Source organism: Pelecanus crispus, chromosome 2, assembly GCF_030463565.1.
Source record: "Pelecanus crispus isolate bPelCri1 chromosome 2, bPelCri1.pri, whole genome shotgun sequence".
In the NCBI taxonomy this organism is placed as follows: domain Eukaryota; kingdom Metazoa; phylum Chordata; class Aves; order Pelecaniformes; family Pelecanidae; genus Pelecanus; species Pelecanus crispus.
This window is the reverse complement of record NC_134644.1, coordinates 170,043,962-170,061,397: the sequence shown is the minus strand read 5'-3', so window position 1 is coordinate 170,061,397 and position 17,436 is coordinate 170,043,962.

The window sequence follows — 17,436 nt, the reverse complement described above, 5'->3', positions numbered from 1 at the left end:
AGAGAGAAAACATTAGGGGTTTAATGACTGCATTGTTTGGGAGTTGGTAGTCAGACTCCAGGAGCTTAAACAGATGACCTAACAGAGGAGGTGGGTGTAATGCATTCTGTTGCACTGGGTAATATATTCTGAGCCTCTTGGCTCTAGGGAGGAGAATGTTAAAAAAAAAAACAAAAAACCAAAAAACCCAACCAAAACCCAAAACAAACCCCAGAAATAGTCCTGGTTAGGGGAAGAAATGATTTCAGCTCTGTTGCTGTTGAGCAGCCCCTCCCTGCTTGTCCCCATCTTCACTCCTATATCAAGGTGAAAACAAGAAATCAGTAAGCCAGGAGTAGTGTCAGCATGGAACATCTTCCAGGCTGCCTTTGTCTGCTTGCTAATAATGAAAGTCTATTTATAGCTCAGTGCAGAGCAGGGAGAGTGTGCTGTGGGTGACAACGTGATATGGATTTCACAGTCCATCAGTTTGGATTTCAAGTTTACAGTCCTCTCTCAGACTAATTGAGAAGTCAGACACTGTTTTGGGATGTTACAGGCAATGCAAAATAGGGCACTTGGTGCTTGTTTAGCGAGCATTTGGGGTCAGGTTGGCTGGGGCGACGTCAGAGCACTCTGAGATCAGTCAGGCTTTGCACAGTGGCCTGAGAAAACCCAGCTGGTGGAGACAGGTTTTGCATGCTGAGCATCAAGGTCCTCATGTGCTTGGTATCTGTCATAGCCCATCACTTCATGGTAATAATTAGCAGAAGTCCCAGATCAGACTGCAGCCTGGCCCTGGGACCAGGCACTGCAGACATGACAAGGGCATGGTTGCACCCATGTGGCAGAGCCTCCCAACTATCTCTCTTTCACCTCCCCCTCTCTTCCTCCCCCCTCCCTAGAGCTGTTTCTGGGGTTTCACAGTGAAAGGGTGCCAAAATCCATGCAACAACAAAAGGGAAAGGGGAAGAGATGTTTTTGTCACAGCCCAGCTCCATCATTCCCCATGTGCTGTACTGACACAGCTGAAGGGTGGCATCAGGACAAAAATGGGGATGTGCTGGGGGAGAGATGAGGTTCCTCGCATGGAGGAAAGGGGACACACTGGGACCTGGTGAGCAGCAGATTGCACTAGTGTCACTGTCCTGAAAAACAGCTCCTGCTGCAGAAGATTAACATTTTAAGTTGACAAAAATTGGAAAGAGAAATAGAAGCACAGAGGTGGAGTTGATTTCCTGGCAGCGTGAGAAACAGAAGTTGAGTCTTCTCCATCTCGGTCCAGTCTATCACATTGATCCACTCATGAGTAGATCCTGCCACCACCATATAGGACCAGAAATACACTTATCCTTTCTGTGGAGGGGCAGAAGAAATGATCTCAGGCTGATCCACAGGGTCTGTGCCCTTCCCATATAGGGACCACAGTGAACCATGCCCCAGAAGTGGGCCTGACCTGCTGTGGTCATTGGTGTGGTCATGTGGATGGGCCTCATCGTGTCTGCAGCTTCAATGCTGTGCTGGTGCCACAAAACTGATTAATTGTAATCAGATTAGTGTAAATGGGGCCAAACTAACAGGGAGAGGAAATACTCAGATTGGATACTCAGTGGTCCTGAATAGCTCCCCAGCTGCTGGGAGCAAGCTGCTGTCTGTTTGTGGTGCTGGGACATCGGTGCTTCTGCTTCTACTTCCTCTTGTTACAAGTTCAGTCCTTTAGGCTTAATTCCATCCACTTGCCTCTTTCTGGACATGTTTTCAGTACAGTCCTGTCAGACAAGTATCTTGATGAAACACTCCTGCCTGGTGCCTAACCTTTTCCCATTGACACTTCAGCTGGTAAACCCTGTCCTCGAGGGTGAAAAACCCACACTCAGAGCTTCAGTTCCTCCCCACGAATAATCAAGTATGGAGTCCACACCAGCGGCTATTTTGTCCAAGCACTTAATTTCCACACAGAGTGTGCTAAAAGTCATAAGTTGAAGTGCAGTTGCCTATAGCTAGGCATGGCATACCACTGAACTCTGGCAGCTCTAAGATATGGGGTCTATGCATTGAATGCAGTGCCTAATTTTAAGCCCCCAGGTTTCAGAGCTTTAGTCTTTGCTTTTCAGATTTTTCCATCTCAGAAGTGAGTCTGATGTTATTTCAGGCAGAGCTTATGCTGTCTTGGGTCAGGGAGATAGACTACATGGCCTTCTGCATTTTGACCCTATTTTCTAACTAGAAAGACTGTAGTAAGGCTCAGTAGTTTCATCTAAGACGAATCTGTCTAAAGCACTGCAAGTACTAGATCTGTATTAAAGAGTCACCTCCAAACTGTTTTACTTTCCTTAATTCTTTTATTACAAGGTAACACTAGTTCAGTTAACTAATTATGAGGGCAGCAATGGCTGCTCTCAGCTTCATAGTCAGCTCTTGAGGAATTTCAAGGTCCTAGGGGATCCTGAATGCACTCAACACTTAGAGTTATCAGTAGGCACCTGGGCCAGCATTCACAAGTCTGTTTAGATACTAAGTTTCATCAGCCCAGTGGAAATTCAGGTGCCTACATCTCTTTGTGGGTCTGACCACTAATGATTTGGCAGTTTGGAAGCTGCTTATTGATCAAGAGCTGAGACTTGTCTTGAGATAAGCACTCACCCCACTTTCCACTCACTGTCGTGTCCTGTTTTCACTTGGATCCAGTATTTTCTGCAAATTAATTTATGGTTGGGTTGAAGATGCCATGTTTTACTTGTTCTTACTTGTGATGTGGTGGAGACTGCCATCCTGAACTCACTCTCTGGAACCAGGGGTGGGTTATCAGCACCCACTTCCCCTCTTTTCAGGCCCGTGATGTGGTTGCTTTGCTACATCTTGTCGTGCTGATGGAATTACATCTGTGTCAGAGCAAAGTCAGGCAGTTTGAGGGTCTCTGCACTAGAAAGTTGATGTTGCAAGGCAAGGCAACAAGAAAAGGCAACAATGAAGTAGGTCTGGTTTTTAAAACTATAGGGAGAGTTTGAACATAGCACTCATAATACAAACTCTAGCATCCACTGAGTTTTAATGAAGCTGGATTTAGAGTCTCTGTTGCCATTTTCAACTTTCTTCTTATTCTCTCCTCTATGTTTTCAGTTAAATTCACACACTTTCCATTGATATGTCTTGAATTCTGTTTACTTGACATAGTCCCAATATCTGATAATAAAAAACTTCCTGGCTCTGAGACAAGCAAACAAATTGTGGCTTAGCGTGTCAATATTCCCAACTTTCTCCTTGTCCTGAAACACACTCACACACAGTATATTTTTCAGCCTTAGGAGGAACAGCATTACAGCCACAAGTTACTATTTTCATGAGTTCGTAAGGTCAGTTATCTGGTAAAGCCTCCACACTTCAGATCATGTTTGATGACAAAGCCTCTGAGTTGCATCTGATCAGGTAAAAGTGCTGGATTTTTCTGCATCCTTGCTGTGAGTGGCTTGCAATAAATACATTAAGAAAGGAGAAAAGGTAGTTAATTTAGTCACTGGGGCTAAAAATACACTCTTAGAAATTATAAGAAGAAAATTCCTAAATCCTTACCTGTTCTGATAAGAAGCAGTCTGAGTACAACACGTTGTCACTTGTCAAAAGCAGTTTGCTTCTTCCCCTTGCTGAGTAGCCTTTGGGTTCTGCTTTTGCACTGGAAAATGCAACCTAGATTACCTGGCGATGACTGTACTGTTTCCTTTCTACTGAAGAATAAAACAGCCCCCTGTGTCATAGAATCGTAGAATCATAGAATCAATGAATGGTTTGGGTTGGAAGGGACCTTTAGAGGTCATCTAGCCCAACCCCCCTGCAGTGAGCAGGGACAGCTTTAACTAGATCAGGTTGCTTAGAGCCCCATCCAACCTGACCTGGAATGTTTCTAGGGATGGGGTCTACCTGTATTGGTACTGGGGGTTGCCCCATCCCAGGTGCAGGACCTTGCACTTGGCCTTGTTGAACCTCATGAGGTTCACAGAGGCCCACCTCTCCAGCTTGTCCAGGTCCCTCTGGATGACATCTCATCCTCCTGGTGTGTCAACCGCACCACTCAGCTTGGTGTCATCTGCAAAATTGCTGAGGGTGCACTTGATCCCATTGTCTATGTCACTGATGAAGATGTTAAATAGCACTTGTCCCAGTACGGGTGCCTGAGGGACTCCACTTGTCACCGGTCTCCATGTGGACATCGAGCCATTGACCATGACCCTCTGGATGCGACCACGGATGTGATGATGTGTCACAAATATGATTTTTTACATGAAGCATATGATTTTTTTACATGAAAATGGCTAGGGTCACCCAAAACTTACAGCAGGGTTGCACGCACAGATGTGGTTTAAATCAAATCATACACACAGACAGAGAAACAAACAGTTCTGAATCAAACTACACACACACACACACAGAGATTAACCTCGAATTAAAATTTCCCTTTTCATGAGTTTCATGAATTACTCAATTTTATGTGCTGGCATTCGTCATTGGATGATCAGTGAACCTGGTGAAGTCAGGCCTTTGAGTCCTCGTGAAATTGTGGATGGACAGTCCTTCAATCCTCACAAAACCTACCATGAGAAGTGCCCTAGCTCAGGGGGAGACACTGGGTCACACAGCCTGCTGCAGTCCCACATTGCTCCAAAGGTCTCCCTTTTGGATTGCTGTTTATAGGTTCTCGAGATGATTGGCTTTGGTCTGTATTTTACATTCTGGCCACAATTCGTGCTGACTCATTCTGGTACACAATTCAGGGAGCAGATGGCCCAGGTGTAGCCAGGGAGTGTCTGACACCCAAGTCACTGCACTTATGACCAAGATAACAGCACAATAGGGCTTGTCCTGAGATCTCAGAGTGGCCCGGGGGTGGGGGCTGCACCACCACACCCTGCTAAAAGAAAAGTACAGCAGCATCAGGTTTATCAGACTTATCAGTTGTGTTCCAGGCTTGTAAAATCTCCAGCTATCAAGAACAAGGGGAATATCCATATGGCTTCATTCTGTACTTTGCTCTCAATCAATGGGATTTTTTTTTTCCCCAGAATCATAATCTTTTGTTAAAAGGCAGAGATCATACCAAGTCTGCTCACTGAACTTGTGCAGGGGCTGGATGAGTTTGCACTCTTTATCTTGCATAAGATTCAATGCTTTAGCATTATTTGAATGTTTCCATCATCAGGTAGAGCTCTTGGCAGAAGAGGGTTATTTAAAAATTGGAAGGATGGTGTGATCACCCTCAAGCCCTGGACACTAAAAGTCAAATTTTGCGTATGCCAGGTACAAGATTCATCATTTGCATTGACTCTACTCTTCTCTGTAGTAACAACTGTTACTTGCTCAAAGTAACTCGGCCTTGTTCTAAGACTGATTTGATCTTCATAACCCTCTGCAGCTGACTTCCCAGAAAAACAACTGTTTGAATGCAGCTCGTGGTGATAATCAGTCCTGATTTCTTTGTCCCTGAACGTCTCACCCATCACACTTTCCGACATAGCAACAAGTGTGCCAGAGCACTTTGAGTCCCTTCTTTTGACGGATGCATCCAGGGAGACTTCAGAGACCTCCAGTACCATCTGCATGTTTTACATATAGATACCCACTCATAAAGATAATTCTCTTTCACACATTGATTTTAATTAACAGGCTGTCACTGAGAGAATTGGTAATATAATATGGTCTATAGCATCAGTAGCTAGCAGGTTAGGGCCATAAAACTGATATGGGGCTGGGCAGTGTGATGTACAGATATCAAGTGTAGAGCCAGGCTGGTGCAACCACACAGTACAGCATTGAACATAGATATGATAAAGGTCTTGGGAACCATATTAGAATCTGTCCTGGTTTCGGCTGGGATGGAGTTAATTTTCTTCATAGTAGCAGGCACAGTGCTGTGTTTTGGATTTGGTAGGAGAAGAATGTTGATAACACGCTGATGTTTTTAGTTGTTGCTGAGCACTGCTTATGCTAGTCAAGGACTTTTCAGCTTCCCATGCTCTGCCAGGTACACAAGAAACTGGGAGGGGGCACAGCCAGAATAGTTGATCCAAACTGACCAAAGGGCCATTCCATACCATATGACCATCATGCTCAGTATATAAACTGGGGGGGGTTGGCCGGGGAGCAGCGATCACTGCTCGGGAACTGTCTGGGTATTGGTCGGCAGGTGGTGAGCAATTGCATTGTGCATCACTTGCTTTGTATATTATTATCATCATCATTATTATATTGTTATTATTATCATTACTATTTTACTTTATTTCAATTATTAAATTATTCTTATCTCAACCCAGGAGTGTTTCTCACTCTTACTCCTCCGATTCTCTCCCCAATCCCATCGGGGTAGGGGGAGTGAGCGAGCAGCTGCGTGGTGCTGAGTTGCCAGCTGGGGCTAAACCACGACAGAATCATAGAATCATAGAATGCTTTGGGTTGGAAGGGACCTTTAGAGGTCATCTAGCCCAACGCCCCTGCAGTGAGCAGGGACAGCTTTAACCAGATCAGGTTGCTCAGAGCCCTGTCCAACCCGACCTTGAATGTTGCCAGGGATGGGGCCTCTACCACCTCTCTGGGCAACCTGTTCCAGTGCTTCACCACCCTTACTGTAAAAAATTTCTTCCTTATATCCAGTCTAAATCTATTCTTCTTTAGTTTAAATCCATTACTCCTTGTTCTGTCACAAGAGGCCTTGCTGAAGTGATTGTCCCCATCTTCCCTAAAGGCCCCCTTTAAGTACTGGAAGGCTGCAATAAGGTATTCCCGCAGCCTTCTCTTCTCCAGGCTGAACAACCCCAACTCTCTCAGCCTTTCTTCACAGGAGAGGTGTTCCAGCCCTCTGATCATTTTTGTGGCCCTCCTCTGGACCCGCTCCAGCCCTTCTTGTGCTGAGGGCCCCAGAGCTGGATGCAGTGCTCCAGGTGAGGTCTCACCAGAGCAGAGTAGAGAGGCAGAATCACCTCCCTCGACCTGCTGGCCATGCTGTTTTTGATGCAGCCCAGGATTCAGTTGGCTTTCTGGGCTGCAAGCGCACGTTGCCGGCTCATGTCCAGCTTTTCATCTACCAGTACCCCCAAGTCCTTCTCCGCAGGGCTGCTCTCAATCCCTTCATCCCCCAGCCTGTATTGGTATCAGGGGTTGCCCCGTCCCAGGTGCAGGACCTTGCACTTGGCCTTGTTGATCCTCATGAGGTTCATAGAAGCCCACCTGTCCAGCTTGTCCAGGTCCCTCTGGATGACATCTTGTCCTCCTGGTGTGTCAATGGCACCACTCAGCTTGGTGTCATCTGCAATTAGTATGGCCCTATGTTAACATGCTCTGCTTGTTAGGTGCAGAGACTGTCAACATGTGTTCATTGCTTCCATTTTGGGAGTTCTTGTGAGCTCTGCTAGCTCAGACACTGTAAGACGTCCCAGAGCTCAATCAAGAAATGATGGAAATGGGCACCATGGGAGGTTGTTTCCCAGCAGAAACCATTGGTGTTGGGACACGAGTTGGGGCAAACAGAGGCGGGGGCAGTCAGTTTTTTAGCTTTGCCAATTTGCTTCTTCCTCTGTGTGTCTGGAAGGGCATAGAATGCCTTTCTCTACAAGGCACAGATGGCTTGCCTCCTCCATATTGAGTGTTTCTCTTTTTACAGGTAAACTTCTACTCCTAGGAGGTGTGTCATGGCAGAGGCAGAGGCATACTTGTAGAGGCAAAATGAAAGTAATGGCTTCTGACGATGCTCTTTGTGTCTGAAAGCTGTGGGTGCCATAGTTGTGTGGAAACAGTGATTTGATGTACTACAAGCAGGGAAGCTGTGTTGGCCCAACCTCATCAAGGATAAACCAACTTTTTTGATGCACTCAGGGTCTTTTTTTTTACTGTATTTTCAAAATCTGCCAGTGGTGAGGGGTGAAGGGGAGGGAGGTGAGGGGGAGCCTGAGAGAGCTGGCAGTGAGTAACAACATATCCAAGCTTTGACAGACTCTGGTGGCATAACTTAATTAACTAATGGCTTGTATGGAGCTGTAATGGGATCCGAAAACAGAAAGCTTTTAAGCAAAACTTAAAGCCAACAGCATCAATAACAGTGAGCTGAGGGCACTTACTCCCTCTGGGTTTTCCTGTAAGACTGGTGACACAGCCCCTCACCTACTCTCCATCCCTAAAGGCGTTTCTCCATCTAGTGTCCCCGGGCGACAATTACAGCCAGCTTGGTCCCAATATCCCACTTTTGCTCCCATATGGCTCAAAGGCTTCCTCATAAACCCACAGAAGCTTTAAGCAGAGAGAAAGAAGATGGATTCTGGAAGGATACTCCATGGAGCTGGCCTGGGCTGCAGCCGCCTCTGTGAGTGTCTCCAGTCACTGGCTGCTCCTCTGACATTTAGGGGTGATTTGGTTGTCCTGTCATCATGGAACACATGTAAATTTTGCTCTTCCATTTCTCCTTCAATGGTGCTCACCGCTTTGAAACTTTTGCTCTCTCAAATCTGACTATTTGGAGCTGCTTCATCAAGCTGATATTGATGGCAGGGATTCAGGCTGCTTGGGGCACCCCCTTGTCTTCACGCATCTATCTTCAAGGGGGATTTAGCATATGGGAACTGCCTACTGCTCCCCAGCATAACTGCAAACTTCTCACAGCATTATCTCAGCCTGTGGCATACACATGGGTGCATATTCACATAGCTCTGAAGTCTAATGATGAGTGTATTCTAGGCAATATTGTGTCTAAACTAGGTAGGCTAGCAAAATCTGTCACATCACCTTCACTACTTGCCTTCTCTGCTGAGCTTTTAATGTCAGTAATTAAACCACAGACTTTATTTGCACTGCTATTATTAATTTTTTGCATGAAGATGTCGCCTCTATTCTTAGCACAGTATCCCTGAGGCCCTGAAGCATGCACATATGGTGACACACAGCTCTGTTCCAGCAAGGTAGGTGGTCATGCTGTTCTTCCTCTTCTCCCTAATTTCCTCTCACATGCATACCTCTTTTTTAAAGGTGAGAGTTACAGGCTTTCTCTCATGTTTCCCTCTCAGCACCAGTTTTCTACATGAGGCCAAATGCAGTTCTTCAGGCTTGTGGGAACTTGCTGGGCATCACCACCAGCAGTGGCAGAAAGTAAGTGTGGACAGATGGCTCTCGGCCGAACCTCCTGCCTGTCAATGGCTGGCAACTCCTCTGATATCTGTGGTGTTTCAGGGAGAACAGGTGGAGCACTGCCAGCTCCTACGTTTAGTGTTGCTGGTTGCAACCTACCAGGGATAACATATGGTCCACAGTACCTACAGAGAGAGTTGGACAGGAGATGGCTGCAGGTCCCCCACTGTGATTCAGGGCATGCCTTAGTCTGCTGGCTGGCAGCAGTCAAAATGTCACACAGCAAAGTGCCTTGGAGCTCTCCTAAGAGGGCATCCCGTAGCCAGAACAGCAGTGAAGACATCAGGGAGTTGAAAATACTGAGGCTGTTCTCTGTCCTACTTACCACTATTCCATCAAAGACTTTTGGGGACCAGGTTGCACATGTTTCTACTGAAAATGTGACACCTGAGGATTATGTACTTGCTCTACCTGTAGCTGAGAAAAGGAAAGCTGTGATATAGCATGGACAGGGCAGTGTAATTTTTTTGCAGAATGATCTAAACTAACAGTTCACATCCTACTTTGGGATAAGTATACCTCCTGGGGGTCTGTCAGCCTTACACATAAAATCAGAAGACAAAACTCTCTGTCCCCTTAGGATGCAAGGGGACTGCTGTATATATCCACAATGCATGCATCCCAGCAACACAGCAATGCTTTGGAGCTCTGGGAGGTCATCCTTACCCTGGGATGTGTTAAGATACTCTCAATTATGTTAAAGGAATCCCATTTAAGATGTGGGGAGATTTGGTCCTGTGGCTCTAATGGAATTGATGTTCTAGGGTCTATCAGTGAGAAAAGAGAATCCTGGCCTCTTGTCTGCATCTTGGATGGACCCCCTTGCATGGCTTGACAGGTGTTCTTGGAGGTTAAACTTCTGTCCATTTGGGTGGAGAGCAAAAAAGGAAGACTGTGTTCCTCTGTGAAAATGATCTGACTCTGTACTCTTCCCACAGGAAGAGGAAAGCTGCCCAATTTAGGAAATTTTGATTCCAGACATGAATTCCACAGCTGATCACAAGACATCAATGGCCATAACACAAACACAGGGATAGATACTGCTGCAAGGGAGTAGCAGACTCAGAGAACATCTCCGCTGAGGTTGGTTCATATTGCAAATAGCCGATCAATAGCAAGAGCAGAAATGCTTCAAATTATGGGTAAGACTTCATGTCAATCAAAAGTGTGACTGCACCTCTCGGGCACATACCTGAAACAGCTTTTAATTAAATAACATCAAGGAATTTAGCACAAGATGTCTCCAGAGTCCCAGGGGGATTGTGTTATGACTATGCTGTAATTAGTACTTAAGATATCTGGTTTAGAATTTACTCACATACCTGTCTCCTGCTGTATTCACCCCCTCTGTGTCGACTGGGTATCTCCATCAGAAAGAAGTAGTATGACATCCTGGTATTCATCTCTCTAAAGCCCACCAGGGGAGAGAGATACTCTTGACATTTCTGGCCAGGAGAAGCAGTGGTGTCAGCCTGATAGCTTCAGTCCTGTAACCCTGAGTCTGCTTTATTATGTGAAGTGACTCTTTGCAAAATTGTTAATGCTTCTGATTTCCTTCCCAGTTTTTGTTTAGGTTAGACAGGGCACCATGTCTTTCTGTATTGAGATACAGAACTTAGCACAATATGGTCCAGCTCTCAGGTGGGTAAAGACAGTGTTTCAACATAAAGAGATGATGACGGTAATTGTCTGGATCAGACAGATGGAGACCCTTTGTGATAGTCAATAAGACTTCCACATGCCCTCTGGTTGTCATTAAGCACACAGCTTTGAATGCAGCAAGGAACTTAGCAATTCTAGAAAACCTGAAAATCATTAAAAAGGGTTAGTTCATAGTTAATCACAATTTCCCCATGAAAAGTGAAAAGCTAATTATTTCCCCCTAATTACGCTAAAATCTTCAGAGGATTCAAATATTGGCATGACCTACAGTTTACAGAGACCCAGATGACACCCACATACCACCTAATTACCAATGACTTTCCACAGAAGGCACCTCTTTGAAGCATTAAATTTTTCACATGCTTTTTCATATTAACACTGTGAAAATAATCCTCCCTACTTGCTACAATAGGGGATGAGTCAGACACATCATCACAGAGCACCCAGAACCTTTCCCGACCAGAACAATCCTTGTAACACTTGCTAATAAGTGAAGGCTGAGGGGGTCTGTTCTGATCTCCCTGTCAATGGGAGTTAAGTGTGCGTAGGGAGGAGAGAACACAATTAAAATGAATAATTTGCATTAGGTACACATTATAATGAATACACATTAACCATCAGGGAATAATTATCTGGTTGTATTAGTAACCAGGTCATGCTTTGGTCCATGGCCCTGCAGCCACAACATACGACTTGCCTTGGTTTCCAAAGAGCAGAAATGCTTCAGAGATATCCAAGCACACAGCTGCTGGGGAGCGCCAGGCTGGCAATTAACCATTAGTGTCAGACCTATGTACATCCCTCAGCTCAACTATTATTTTTTCTGCCCTAGAATGAGGCAAGAAATGTGGAACTGCACAGACATGGGGGCCATGCTTTAGACTGGTTACCTTATGAAGTTCCATCTTCTTTTCCTACCTGAAGCCTACAGAAAGGAAGCAGGAGTTTCACTTTGTGTTCTTGCTGGATTTGTCAGGTCTACAAGTTGTTCTGTTTCTTCTAGGATTTAGTCAGCACAGCAATGTAAATAAATCATTCCCATGATGGCACTGAAATACAGACACTCTTATGCATGCTTAGGAAGCAGGGGGTAAATGACAGGCAAAACTGGAAGTCAAGCTGTATGGAAACATGTGTGTCTCTACTGAAAGCATTTTCTTATGTAAAGAAAATTGATGTTTCCTGCAGGCTGATGCTGCTAGTTGCAGTTACCAGTAAAGAAAAATCTCCAGGTATATCAGACAGTGCCTAGGGAACCTAGCAGCAGAGAGGAAAACTACGAGTGAAATAAGGCTGATGTAGAAGAAGTGCATCCTTACCTCCCCGATCTGTCTCCCCAAATCTAGTTAACACAGATAACAAAGCCATAAGGAGAAGGCACTTACACAGCTTTTGGCTTTCTAAAGTCGCAGTCCGTATTTTGACAGAGAGACTCTTTCATGTTTTTCTCCACCTGCCTAATCCTAGCGGCAGTCTGGGACGTGGTATAGCAGTCAGTACAACTAGGATCTTCTGTGCAAACATTTCCCTTCTGCAGACGACCTTAGTGGGGTAAGGTAAAGCACTAGCAGGAATGGGGACTCCCACTTGTTTCCGAAAGTTTTTTGTCATTTATGCTGGTATCCAGTAGATTCACCTGCCTTAAAAGAGATCACCATGGGGTACCCCCACCATAGGGGAATTGGAACACAAAGCAGGTCATCGATTCAGTGTGGAAGCCATGCTTACATTCTCGTGTAAAGAAACAATATATGTCAAACTCATTCCAGGATGAAAAGGAGGAAAAAAGAAGTTAACTCTCCTGATGAGTATTTTTAAAATGAAGTGCCAGACATTGGAATGCTAAATCCACATTATCTAAATGTTTAAAGAAATTTGCATTATTGTACTGGTTTTGGCTGGGATAGAGTTAAATTTCTTCATAGTAGCTTGTATGTGGCTCTGTTTTGGATTTGTGATAAAAACATTGCTGATAATACACTGATATTTCAGTTATTGCTGAGCAGTGCTTACACAGCATCCAGGCCTTTTCTGCTCCTCACATTGCCCCACAAATGAGTAGGCTGGGGGTGCACAAGAACTTGGCAAGGGACAGAGCTGGGACAGCTGACCCCAACTGACCAAAGAGATATTCCATACCATACGACATTGTTCTCAGCAATAAAACTGGGTCGGGGTGAAGGTTAGCCAGGGCTGCCTTTGCTCTGACTGGCTGGGCATCAGTTAGTTGGTGGTAAGCAGTTGGGGTTTTTTTGCATCACTTGTTTTTCTTGTTTTGTTTTTGATTTTGTTTTCCTCTTTGTTGTTTTCTTTTTTTTCCCCTCCTTTGTTTTAATCATGTCTTTACATTTAACTGTCTTTATGACAACCCGAGTTTTTGCACTTTTACCCTTCCTATTCTTTTCCCCATCCCACTAGGCAAGGAGGTGAGTGAGCGTTTGCATGGTGCTTAGCTGCCTACTGGGATTAAACCACAACATTAGGTAATCTAAATGTCTGACCTGTGAGAATCCGGGGCACCCTGCAACCTGGTTTCAGGTCACTGAAGACTATGATCCTTTAAGTGGTATTTCACAGAATCACAGAATAGTTGAGATTGGAAGGTGCCTCTTGAGATCTTCCAGGCCAACTCTCCTGCTGAAGCAGGGTCAGATACAGCAGGTTGCCCAGGACTCTGGCCAGGTTTTGAATATCTCTAGGGATGAAGACTCCACAACCTCTCTAGGCAACCTGTTCCAGTGTTCGACTGCCCTCACAGTGAAAAAGTTTTCTCTTGTGTACTTTCTGTACTGAAAAGTGCATGAGCTCCGTTGGTGAGTGCCTAGATTCTTAAGGGAAATCGTAGGGCAAAAATCATGTAGATCAGTAAAAAGATATTCCAGTGCTGCTGGAGGGCTTTTTATTTTAATCCTAACCTTGTAAATTGTGTCTTATGTGGTAAGTGGAAGTCATTTGCTCTCTCAGGTGCCTGTGGCTAGATGGGCACTCTTTTGTATGAAAGAAGAGGACCTGCACTTACACAGAGCAAGCCAATGAAACAAACAAACGAACAAAATCATGTTCTATAGGAAGAGATGATCTAATAGACATTGAATCTTCTACCACCAAGGATGAACAACAGCCCATTGGGGTCAGAGCACCCTTTACTCCAAAACAGAACAGAAGTAAAAAAAATGTACTTCACTTTACATTCAAGTAGCACTTGTGGTTACTACATGCCACTTAACATGGAGGTACCAGGCTGTTTTTATGCCAGTAAGTGATCACTTGCTCAGGATTGGCAGAAGCTGAGAGGAAGAGGCCTAAAATCTGGACTAACTGGCAGATGTTACAGAAGCCAAGACAAGATGATGAAGCCTGCAAAGCAGGAAACACAAGGATTGTCTAGCATTATGAATTAAAATGTCCTATTGGTCTTGGAGATACTGTTCCTGTCTTGGAGACAGGAAACGTCTTGAACATTTTTAACACAATAGCTATGTTTTCTTCACTTGGGGAACACTTCTTTCAGCAGATTGCTCTGAACAGAGCTGGGTTCAGTAGATATGTGCCTCCTCCTGAAAAGTTTAGAGTAGTACAGTCCACTTCAGCAAACCTGCTGTAGGTTAGAGTTGGTGTGAAGATGATAAAGGATGCATTTTTTACCTTTTTTTCCATATTTGGCAAATGAATTATTTGATGTGTGATTAGTTTTGCTCTGTAGCTTGTACAGTCATATTTTATTGAGTAATTTACATGACATATAGTAGCCACATTCAAATAGATAATATTTGGAGTTATTTTTCATGTTCTTCGATCTCCTCTTGTATCTTCCATCAGCAGAAATGCTTACACCTATAACACAGCACATCCACTCACTCATTTTAATTCACCCCTCCCTCTAAACAAAGGACTTAAAGAAAGGAACTATTTTATTGAATAATTAGCACCATTAATCCTTGTCAGTTGATACCTGAATTGTCATTCCAGCCCATAAAATTGCTTATATAGCAGCTTTCATACAGTACATCACAAAACACTTTACAAATAATAGCTTAATGAAACACAATAGAACAACAAATCATTACCAGAGCAAAAGGACATGTCATAAAATCTTTTTGAACAATGCAAGTGATATCAAACAATTTAAAAACAGATACAGTCTGTGCTCTTTGTACTTCTCAGCAGAAGGCAATTCTGTGCATGAGGTGCATAGCAAGTAAGAGCTTTTGAGCCATGCAGATTTCAGGCAAACTTTTGTGCAGGCAGATTTTCCTCTGATCCAAAAGGATGCCCATAGATTTAAAGAGGCAGATTATGCTTCCATTTAGGATTTATTTTGCTAAGAAATTTATGATTTATTCATATCCGAATATAAACAGGACAGGAATTTAAATCATATGAGTATTCCTAGCTAAATTCCTTATGTCTGGCCTTCAGTTAGTTCCAAGCACTCCATTTCCAAAGCAGAGTAGGCAATTTTGCACTTATGGGTATCCTGGTGGGGACTGGCTGAGAACTGTACATTCAAGGACATCCTAACTGGATGTGTAGTGACTTTGACCTTCAAATATATCCCTGATCTGCTAAATTTCAGGGACTTATTGCTAAGCAATACCAGTGGGAGAAAACATAAACCCCTATTCTTCTGGACCTTAAGAGGCCAAGAGATAATGCTGAATGTGACATAAACCTGCTCTTTCTTTCTGTTACTTTGTGTAAAGGCGGACCTGAACGACAATCAGGCATAGATGAGCTGTTTCTTTTTTTTGTGTTGTCTGTTCAAAGGGGTGGCAGCAACCAAGGTGCAGTGGCAATTACACCCTGGCAAAGCCAAAACTGCACCAGGATTCCTGATCCATCCTGGTACATTAAACAACGATGCCTCGTGTCCTCTTACAGGAAGAAACATACAAAAGCTTTTCAAATCTGAAAGATTTCTCTCCAGGAATAACTGAAAAATGCTTATGATTTACAAGGCATGCTGAAAATACTTCCCAGAGGCTGTAAACTGGTACAGCTGTGGACAATTGCAGTAATATTCATGCAAAATACATGGATAATATTTCCAAGTCCCAGGTTAGACACCAATAGACACTGCCCAGCAATATGCCTTCAATAAGATAATGTATATAGCAGTAGTCATTGCACAGTTGGTTATACTCAGGCAGCCCCATTGCACTGAATGGAAGAATGCCCTCATAGACACTGAATCAACTCTTTCTTCTATGGCAGAAGAGCAAGGGAGGATTTGCACAAACTGGGGAAGGGTTCAGAGTTGTTCAGAGTACAAGAAAGGTGATCAAGTGACATTATGATACAAAAGATTGTATGACAAAAGCATCTAGAAAATCTACCTGAAGGTAGAACTGGATGTTACAGCAATATATAGAGTACTAGGCAAGGTCTGCTAGGCTTAGTGGAGAAATAGGGGAGAAGTGATTTTCTTAAATTCTCACAAGAGATTTGTGGTTATTTTAATTCCAGTGCCAACAGACTGATTTCTTGGCAATGTTATATCTATATGTGTTATATGTAACTAGTTCCTAGTCAAAATGATGTAACTTAAATGGGAAAAGTGGCAAGAGAGGGCATGGGTTCTAAGTCAAGAACATACGGGAGTTCTGCTGGAAACAAGGATTGTTTGGTGTTCTAAAGCAGTTTCTAACAGCACTGATGGCCTGGAGATGAAAACCACTGTATAAGAGTTGAAGCTGATTATGAAACTTGGTGCAACAGATGTTAATTTAGTTGAATTTTCTGTGAAACTGATGAATGTTGTTATTAACATGCTAAACTGTAGCCTCCTGTTAAATTTCAAAGAATCATAGAACATAGAATTATGGAATAGCCCAGGTTAGAAGGAACCTCAGAAGATCATCTGGTCCAACCTTTCACTGGAAAGGGAGCCTAGATAACATCATCTAGCACCCAGTCCAGTCACTTCTTGAAAAACTCCAGTGATGGAGACTCCACCACATCCCTGGGGAGGTTGTTCCAGTGAATGATTGTTCTCACTAAAAAATTTATTTCTTATACTGAGATGAAACCTATTCTTGTGCAACTTGGACCTGTTGCCTCTTGTCTTCTCCATGTGGCTTCTTGTGGGTGGTCAAGCATTGGAACAGGCTGCCCAGAGAGGTGGTGGAGTCCCCATCCCTGGAAGTGTTCAAAAAACAGGTAGATGTGGCACTTTCGGGATATGGTTTAGTCTAGTCTACCCTTGATTGGTTTAGGTGGGCTTGGTAGTGTAGGTTAATGGTTGGACTGGATGATCTTAAAGGTCTTTTCCAACCTAGACGATTCTATGATTCTATGACTGTGAAGAAGAGCCTCCGCCCTCTTTGTAACCACCCTTTAAGTACTGGAATACTGTGATGAAGTGCCCCCTCAGCCTTCTCTTTTCCAGGGAGAAAAGACCTAACTCCTTCAGTCTTTCCTCACAGGGCAGGTTCTCCAGCATTTTGATCATTTTTGTGGCCCTCCTTTGGACCCTCTCCAGTCTGTCTGCATCTTTTTTGAGTTGTGGGGACCAGAACTGGACACAGTACTCCAGGTGTGGCCTGACAAGCACTGTGTAGAGTGGGATGATCACATCTCTGTCTCTGCTAGTAATGTCCCTGTCGATATAGCCCAGGATCTGATTTGCCTTTGTTG